The following is a 9,948-nucleotide window of genomic DNA, read 5'->3' as shown; positions in this document are numbered from 1 at the left end:
AGCTGCAGGGAAATCTCTGCTCCGGCACCTGGAGCACCTCCTCCCCTCCTTCTTCACTGACCTTGGTGTCTGCAGAGTTGTTTCTCTCACATATTCTCACTCCTCTCTCCCAGCTGCTGTTGCGCAGCAGTTTTTCCCCCTTCTTAAATATGTTATCACAGAGGCGCTACCACCATTGCTGATTGGCTCAGCTTTGGCCGGCAGCAGGTCCGTCTTGGAGCCGGCTGGAACTGGCTCTGTCAGACATGGGGGAAGCTTCTGGCATCTTCTCACAGAAGCCACCCCTGCAGCCCCCCCGCTACCAAAACTTTGCCATGCAAACCTAATACAAGGACTCACTCTTTCCCCCATCCAACATCAGCAGGCTCCCATCAGCTGGTTTCTCCAGGCCCCTCTGAACATCAGTCCTGCCCTCCAATATACCCACCACTGCCCAGTTTGGTATTGCCCCCCAGCTGGCTGAGGCCATCCGCATCCCATCATCCAGGGCACCGGTGAAGGCTTCAAGGAGCATCGGTCCCAGGATTGACCCTGCAGGGATGTTGCCAGCTGGACAGGGCACTGCTGACACCCCCCTGCAGCCCTCCCACCATCCAGGTTTCCACCCACCTTCTTCTCCCCTTCTCCTGGACGTGTCTCCCCACTCTGCCAGGGAGGAGACCATGGGGAACCATGTCCCAGACCTCGAAGGGTCATAATAAAAGGCCCCCATTGCTCTCCCCTCATCCCCAGCCCAGTGTTCCCATGGCAGCAGGCAGGCAGGCGCCACTTGCCCTTGGTAAATACTGCCTGGCTCCCCCCAGCCACAACCATGTCCTCCCTGGACCATCGCATGCCCAGGAGGTCGTGCTCCATCTTCTTCCCAGGATCAAGGCTCTTCTCTGACAAGAAGAACAAGGCTCAACCCTAGGACAGGCTGCGGCTGAGGGCAGGTGATGGAGGGAGGAGTGACCTTTTGAGGAGTGGAGTGGGGAAAAGTGTCCCCCCCCCGTCTCCCCCATAAATTGGTTCTCCAAGGAAAAAAGGTAAAGAGTGTAATTATTAATAGTTTCCAAGAGCTGGCTCCCGAGGTACAGAGGTGACGGCAATGCTGAGTACAAATACCCGGTTAGACTCACGACCAATGATTTTGTCATATCATAAAACAGTGTTACACAGTGCAGCAAAATGATAACCTTGACCCAGTTCCGAGCAGTGATAAACAGCACAACAGGGAACATATACTGCAAGCAAGGTATTACATAACCCAACACTGAGAGCCAGCCCCACAACTTTGACAGCCAATACATCAACATTGTGACCAGCGACTATTAATCCAATATAATGAATGCTTATAACAAATTTTGCCTTAACACGCTTTGGTCAGATCTATCATTATCTCAACCCTTTGAGCCCCTTGTTGGGCACCAAAAAGGACTGTTGTGGTTTAACCCGGCAGGCAGCCAAACACCACACAGCCGCTCGCTCACTCCCCGACCCCCCACAGTGGGATGGGGGAGAGAATCGAGAAAAAAAAACAAACCAGTAAAATTCGTGGATTGAGATAAAGACAGCTTAATAGAACAGAAAAAGAAGGGATAATAATAATAATAACACTACTAATAATAGAATATACAAAGTGAGCGATGCACAATGCAATTGCTCACCACCCGCTGACCGATAACCAAGTAGCGATTGCTACTTCCTGGACCACACCTCCCATTCATATTCTGAGCATGATGTCACATGGTATGGAATACCCCGTTGGCCAGCTGGGCCAGCTGTCCTGGCTATGCTCCCTCCCAGCCTCTTGTGCACTTGGCAGAGCATGGGAAGCTGAAAAGTCCTTGAGTAGCAGGGTACTTAGCAACAACTGAAAACATCAGTGTGTTATCAACATTCTTCTCATACTAAATCCAAAACACAGCACTAGGAAGAAATTTAACTCTATCCCAGCTGAAACCAGGACACCCGGCAAGGCCCAGCCCAAAGCCCTGGGCAGGTGATGGAGGCAGGAGAAAGGGCAGGACAAGAGCTGTCGATGCTGAGGGAACAGGCAAGGGACAGGCAGTAAATCCACAGGACTCCCCGAAGAGGACAGGTCAGAGACACCAATGGCACCGTCATCCCCCAGCTCCAAAAAGATGCAAACAGCACATTCCGCACCAGCGCACCACCGACAGCCTCAGGGGAGCATGGCAGGCGGGAGCTGGGCTCCGCACCGGAGTCCTGGGTCACTGCAAGCTGTGCTGGCCGGGGCACACGGGAACACGCGCCCAGGTCCGGAGGGCTGGTGCAAGGTGGTATAAGTGTATGCGTGAGTGCGAGAGAGGGGAATAAGGTCTGTTTTCCATGAGCCTTGCTTTAAAATACAGACACCCTTTCCCAGCGCTTTGCAATGCGGTTGAGGCAATGCGTGCACAGGGGAGAGGGTCTCGGGGTGCACCCCCAGCTCCTGTCCCCGAGTCCTGCGACGGAGCAGGGTGGCAGCACAGTCACTCCTTGACCAGGAGAGGAAGGAGGGTCTTGGGTGTGCTACTCAGCTTTGGGGGCTGCTCGCAGCTCCACTGGTACTTTCTCCCGCATTTTGAACTCTCTATTTTCCCATTAGCTGATAGCCCGCAGTCTGCAGAACGGTCGTACCTAGGAGAGAGGGCACATCTCAGATCTCAGCGGGGCAGCGACAGCATCCCCACCATGGACACCTCTTCCCACAGCAGCTGAGCGGATTTCTCTTTGCAGTACTTCTGGCTCTCCCACCAGGTCGTCTTCTCCACCGAGATGAAGAGGCACTTGCCCCTGTACAGCACCCAGCCCGAGGGGCAGCAATCTGGGGGCAGGGGCACAGCTCAGGCACTTGCCTGCCTGCAGATGCTCAGGGGGCTCAGCCTGGCCGGGATTGGCCCCCGCATCTCCCCAGCAGCATCACTGCCCGTCTCCCCACCCTGCCACGGCCCTACCTGTATTCACGCAGGCGCACAGGCTGCTCACTGTGCTCTCGCTGGCCCTGAGCTTCCCCCGCGCCTCCTGCATCTCCTTCTCCAGCACAGCCAGCTCCCGCCTGGCACGCCCCAGCTCAGCATCCCGGCTCCCCAGCTCCAGCCGGCTGCTGTTGCCCTCCCGCCGTGCTCGCTGCAGCTCCGCTCTGGCCCACGCCAGCTCCAGCCGCATCTGCTCCAGGCTCTGCTCCTGCGCGCTCACCTCCTGCGAGAGGCGGCCCCACTCGGCCGCGTGCTCGCGGGAGGCATCCCACAGGCTGCGGGTGACCTGCCAGTCTGGGGACAGTCTGGGTGAGCTGGGGCATGGGGATGGGACAGTCCAGGCAGGGGACACGGGACTGCTCCTGCTCGGGGGGCTGGGTGGCCATGGCCCTTGCAAGGGGGAGTGGGAGAGGAATGTCTGGCTGTGGGCAGAGACAGTCCCGGGGGTGCCAGTGGGATGGGTAAGGAAGCCCCAACAGTGTCAAGGGGAGGGGAGGCAATGGGAGGCAGCGGGAGGTAATGGGAAGGCAATGGAAAGGCAATGGGAGGCAATGGGGAGGCAGTGAGAAGGCAATGGGAGGCAATGGGAGGCAATGGGGAGGAAATGGGGAGGAAATGGGGAGGCAGTGAGAAGGCAATGGGAGGCAATGGGATGGGAAAGGGAAGGCGATGGGAAGGGAAAGGGAAGGCGATGGGAAGGGAAAGGGAAGGCGATGGGAGGCAAGGGGAAGGCAATAGGAAGGCAATGAGAAGGCAATGGGAAGGCAGTGGGAGGCATTGAGAAGGCAGTGGGAGGCCGTGGGAAGGCAGTGGGAGGCAGTGGGAGGCAGTGCAGGCAGATGGAGGGCAGCTCAGGGCGGCCAAGCAAGAAGCACCCTCTGGCTCCAACCGCCCCCCAGCAGCCCGGCCCTCACCCAGCCCCAAACCCGCTCCCGGTGCCCCCCTCCCCAGCTGCCCCCCGCCCCGTGGCCCCCACCCCGACTCACAGCAAGCCCCCAGGGCCGCGGTGGCCACCAGCAGCAGCAGCAGCAGGCTGGCTGCCAGCAGCCCCGCGAGGATGCGCCGCCGCCGGGGCCAGCGCCCTGCAAGAGATGAGCGGCCACGGGCATCACCCTGCATCCCTGCTGCCGCTGCCCGGTGCCCCCCCAACCCATCCTCCCCATGGTGGCGGCCGCAGCCGGGCTCTCACCTGGGCTGGTTGCCACGGGCACCGGCCCCAGCTGCACGTTCTCGTAGGGGCCGTGGGGCAGGCGGGGGCGGTGGGCGGCGGAGCCATGGCAAACCTCAGGTCGGCGTAGACCACGCTCTAGGCCATGCCCTAAGGGCCTCATCTACACGTCTTTTAAATACTTCCAGGGATGATGATTCAACCACTTCCCTGGGCAGCCTGTTCCAAGGCTTGACCACTCTTTCAGTAAAGAAATTTCTCCTAATGTCCAGTCTAAACCTCCCTTGGCGCAACTTGAGGCCATTTCCTCTCGTCCTATCGCTAGTTACTTGGCAGAAGAGACCAACACCCACCTCCCTACAACCTCCTTTCAGGTAGTTGTAGAGCGCGATGAGGTCTCCCCTCAGCCTCCTCTTCTCCAGACTAAACAACTCCAGTTCCCTCAGCCGCTCCTCATAAGACTTGTTCTCCAGACCCTTCACCAGCTTCGTTGCCCTTCTCTGGACACGCTCCAGCACCTCAATGTCCTTCTTGTAGTGAGGGGCCCAAAATGGAACACAGTATTCGAGGTGCGGCCTCACCAGTGCCGAGTACAGGGGCACGATCACCTCCCTACTCCTGCTGGCCACACTATTTCTGATACAGGCCAGGATGCCGTTGGCCTTCTTGGCCACCTGGGCACACTGCCGGCTCATGTTCAGCCGGCTGTCAACCAGCACCCCCAGGTCCTTTTCCTCTGGGCAGCTTTCTAGCCACTCTTCCCCAAGCCTGTAGCGTTGCCTGGGGTGGTTGTGACCCAAGTGCAGGACCCGGCAATTGGCCTTGTTGAATCTCATACAATTGGCCTCAGCCCATCGATCCAGCCTGTCCAGGTCCCTCTGCAGAGCCTTCCTACCCTCAAGCAGATCAACACTCCCGCCCAACTTGGTGTAATCTGGAAACTTACTGAGGGAGCACTCGATCCCCTCATCCAGATCATTGATGAAGATATTGAACAGGACCGGCCCCAGAACTGAGCCCTGGGGAACACCGCTCGTGACCGGCCGCCAACTGGATTTAACTCCGTTCACCACAACTCTCTGGGCCTGGCCGTCCAGCCAGTTTTTTACCCAGCAAAGAGTGTACCTGTCTAGGCCGTGAGCCGCCAGCTTCTCTAGGAGAATGCCGTGGGAGACAGTGTCAAAGGCTTTACTGAAGTCCAGGTAGACCACATCCACAGCCTTTCCCTCATCCACTAGACGGGTCACCTGGTCATAGAAGGAGATCAAGTTGGTCAAGCAGGACCTGCCTTCCATGAACCTGTGCTGGCTGGGCCTGATCCCCTGGTTGTCCCGGACATGGCTCGTGAGCGCCCTCAAAACGAACCGCTCCATAATCTTCCCCGGCACCGAGGTCAGGCTGACAGGCCTGTAGTTCCCCGGATCCTCCTTCCGGCCTTTCTTGTAGATGGGCGTCACATTGGCAAGCCTCCAGTCGTCCGGGACCCCCCCTGTTAACCAGGACTGCTGGTAAATGATGGAGAGTGGCTTGGCAAGCTCCTCCGCCAGCTCCCTCAGTACCCTCGGGTGGATCCCATCTGGCCCCATAGACTTGTGAGCATCCAGGTGGCGTAGCAGGTCGTTAACTGCTTCCTTTTGGATTATGGGGGGTTTATCCTGCTCACCGTCCCTGTCTTCCAGCTCAGGGGGCTGAGTACCCTGAGGATAACTGCTCTGACTATTAAAGACTGAGGCAAAGAAGGCATTAAGTACCTCAGCCTTATCCTCGTCCTCGGTGGCAACGTTCCCCCCCACATCCAATAAAGGATGGAGATTCTCCTTGGCTCTCCTTTTGTCATTAATATACTTGTAAAAGCATTTTTTGTTGTCTCTCACGACAGTGGCCAGGTTGAGTTCTAGCTGGACTTTTGCCTTTCTAATTTCCTCTCTGCACGACCTAACGAGATCCCTGTACTCTTCTTGAGTTGCCTGCCCCTTCTTCCAAAGGTGGTAAACTCTCCTTTTTTTCCTGAGTCCCAGTCAGAGCTCCCCGTTCAGCCAGGCCGGTCGTCTTCCCCGCCCGTTCTTCTTGCGGCACATGGGGACAGCCCGCTCCTGCGCCTTTAAGACTTCCTTCTTGAAGAACGTCCAGCCTTCCTGGACCCCTTTGCCCTTCAGGACTGTCTCCCAAGGGACCCTCTCGACCAGTGTCCTGAGCAGGCCAAAGTCCGCCCTCCGGAAGTCCATGGTAGCGGTTTTGCTGGCCCCGCTCCTTACTTCACCAAGTATTGAGAATTCTATCATTTCATGGTCGCTAAGCCCAAGCCGGTCTCTGACCACCATGTCTCCCACCAGTCCTTCTCTGTTTGTGAACAGCAGGTCAAGCGAGGCACCTGCCCTGGTAGGCTCGCTTACCAGCTGTGTCAGGAAGTTATCTTCCACACACTCCAGGAACCTCCTCGACTGTTTCCTCTAACACATTTAGTTAGTTAGTTTCCTAACTAGGCATGGACTGAGTCAGGGGTTTAAGGTCTGTCAAGGCTTTTGGCTGTCGCAGTGAAGTGTGTGATCTGCGGGTGTTGGGAGGGATCCAGCTGCAGGGGAAGAAGTTTCCTATCTGGACAATACACATGGTCTCAAAGTATGGGGGTGGTGGCCACTGTCCTTTGCGGTGAAGGGCCAGGGTGCAGGGTTGAGATGATGGCGTGAAAACTTGCTACCAGATAAGGGAAGTTTGGTGATGCCCATGTTCCAGTTTAAGGGAGTGCAGTCCCATGAGTGCTGGCTGCCAGGAAGCGGGCAGTTGTAGAGATGTGTGTAGCTGAGGAGAGGTGTTTCATCCTGTTTTAGTGGAGGCCAACTCCTACCCCGATGCCTCCTCACAGACTCAGTTTGCACTGGGTGAGCAAGTCTGGGTGACATGTCTACCAGAGCAGGACAAGGCAGATTCATTTTGGGTGAAGTGTACAGAAAAGGCTGGGTCCATGGAGTGGGGTGTGAGCTTTGTGGCCAGTGTTGTGAACGTAGATGTGGAGGTCTGAGGGCAGGCTGTCGGTGCTGGAAGCTGCCTTGTGGGGCCAAGTTGGGAGGGTGTGCAATGGCAGCAGAGGCCCACTGGGCCTGGTGCACTCCCACAGCCCCTGTCTTTGGGGGAGAGAACGCAGGATAAAGCAGCATCCACTGGGGTCCTGGATCCCTTTGGCTGGGATCCCCTTTCAGTGAGTGGGTGGGCAGGAGGGCCTGCAGGAAACCCTCTGGCACTGCACCTGAGGGTGCAAGGAGGGTTAGCGCACCTGGGGTCTGGGGCCTCATCCTGGGAGGTGCTCATCTCTGCCACCCCTCTGATGTGAGGGGGACCAGCACCCCTCTGGACAGGGCCTCCTCACCCCCGAGGACACTGCCAGAGCCCAGTGATCCTCAGGGCTCTCCCTCATGTCCTTTGCACACAGGAAGATGTAAAGCTCCCTCCAACTGGGACCTCAAGCTGCAGTTTACCCTGAACCAGAGCAGCTATGCCTTGAACGATTTGGTGCAGCTGAGCTGTGCTGGGGAGTATCTGCCATCGGTCCCCCGGATCAGATGCATTTCCAGCGGGACCCAGACCTTGTGGAACGGGACTGCCACCTGCAAGGGTAAGCACAGCCCCGCATCACCCTGACACCAGGGTCCTGAGCTGGCACCAGACCCTCTGTTACATGGTCATGCCTCAGCCCCTCCTGGGTGACAGGCCAGGAATGGGGGACCTGGATGCCTTGGCTTTTCCTCCTGTCCTGGCAGTGCTAGGGCACCTTTTGTCTCAGCATCTTGCTGTGGGCAGCTGCCAGGGGCCTGTGCTCCTGGGGAGGGGTTCAAAGGTAGGAACCATTCCTGGCCAGCGTCTTCTGCCTCCTTGTGGATAGCTGCAGCTGTGAAGCTGGGAGGAGGAGTAGCTGGAGGGGTTCAGCTTGAGGCTTTGGCACTTTGCTCTGCTTGAGAGTCCCACATTTCCCTGGGAAGCTTCCCTGGGGCTTGGGTGAGCTCTGGTGGGGGAGACTGGTGCTGCTGCACTGCTGTTGTGGTTTAACCTGGCAGGCAGCCAAATACCACGCAGCCACTCACTCACTCCCCCCACCCCCCAGTGGGACGGGGAGAGAATTGGAAGGGTAAGAGTGAGAAAAACTCGTGGGTTGAGATAAAGACAGTTTAATAGAACAGAAAAAGGGAAAATAATAATGATAATGATAAAATATACAAAATGAGTGATGCACAATGCAATTGCTCACCACCCGCGCTGACCGATAACCAAGTAGCGATCGGTACTTCCTGGATCACGCCTACCCTTCATATACTGAGCATGACGTCACATGGTATGGAATACCCCATTAGCCAGCTGGGCTGGCTGTCCTGATTATGTTCCCTCCCATCTTGTGTACCTAGCTCAGTCAGTAGGCATGGGAGCTGTCCTTGGACTAGGAGGGCACTTAGCAACAACTGAAAACATCAGTGTGTTATCAACATTCTCCTCATACTAAATCCAAAACACAGCACTAGGAAGAAATTTAACCCTATCCCAGCCGAAACCAGGACAACCGCTCACCTGGGCATGAGGAGGGCCAAGAGAATGGGGTCTCATGGGTGGGTGGAACCCAGAGGAGGCTTCGGATTCCTGGAGATAGGGGTGATGATAAGCCTTGTGCCCCTGAACAGTGCCTGGGCACGCGGCCAAAGTGGTGGGAGTAGAGGGACCCCTGTGTGTGTTGGAGTGAGTGGTCACAGCCATGGGGGAGAGAAAGCACTATGGTTTTGGGGTCAGAGGCAGACGTGGGGCTGAGCCCCAAGGCTCTGGCCAACATTGGGCTACCAGGTGGGGTGGGAGGGATGAGCTGCGGCCAGGTTTTTCTTTTGAATCAGGGGTCTGTGGGAGAGCAGAAAGCTGGGCCTTGTTGGTCTTGGCTGCCTCTTCCTGGCTGGGGTTCGCGGTGGGCAAATGGGTCCGGGTGACCTGTTGCCGGAGCTGTACGAGACCAGCTCATTTAAATCATAGAATCATAGAATCATTTAGGTTGGAAAAGACCCTTAAGATCATCGAGTCCAACCATAAACCTAACACTGCCAAGTCCACCACTAAACCATGTCCCTAAGTGCCACATCTACACGTCCTTTAAATACCTCCAGGGATGGTGACTCAACCACTTCCCTGGGCAGCCTGTTCCAATGCTTGACAACCCTTTCGGTGAAGAAATTTTTCCTAATATCCAATCTAAACCTCCCTTGGCACAACTTGAGGCCGTTTCCTCTCGTCCTATCACTTGGTACTTGGGAAAAAAGACCGACACCCACCTCACTACAACCTCCTTTCAGGTAGTTGTAGAGCGCGATGAGGTCTCCCCTCAGCCTCCTCTTCTCCAGACTAAATAACCCCAGTTCCCTCAGCTGCTCCTCATAAGACTTGTTCTCTAGACCCTTCACCAGCTTCGTTGCCCTTCTCTGGACACACTCCAGCACCTCAATGTCCTTCTTGTAGTGAGGGGCCCAAAACAGAACACAGGATTCGAGGTGCGGCCTCACCAGTGCCGAGTACAGGGGCACGATCACCTCTCTGCTCCTGCTGGCCACACTATTTCTGATACAAGCCAGGATGCTGTTGGCCGCCTTGGTGAGTGTGGAAGAGGTTGGGTGTGCTGAGTAGGATACAAGCTGTGTGGCTTATCTCAGCGGAGGTGGGCAGCCCAGCAGGCTCTGTGGAAGCCCAGATCTCAGGCAGCGTCATCCAAAATGAGCCCTGAGAGGGGGAAGCCTGCAAGTCTGCAGAGATGGATGGGACTCTGTGTGGGGACTTCCTCTATCTGGACATCACGGCCAG

At 56.7% G+C, this 9,948-nt stretch overlaps 1 pseudogene; it reads right to left on the bottom strand.

The window, feature by feature from the left end:
* Positions 1 to 2,474: 2,474 nt before the first annotated feature.
* LOC142075106 (uncharacterized) lies at positions 2,475 to 4,275 on the bottom strand (annotated as a pseudogene).
* Between the last annotated feature and the right edge of the window lie 5,673 nt (positions 4,276 to 9,948).

Source organism: Calonectris borealis, chromosome W, assembly GCF_964195595.1.
Source record: "Calonectris borealis chromosome W, bCalBor7.hap1.2, whole genome shotgun sequence".
Classification (NCBI taxonomy): Eukaryota; Metazoa; Chordata; class Aves; order Procellariiformes; family Procellariidae; genus Calonectris; species Calonectris borealis.
Note: the sequence above shows the minus strand (reverse complement) of the source record. Positions and strands in the feature narration are given on the sequence as shown.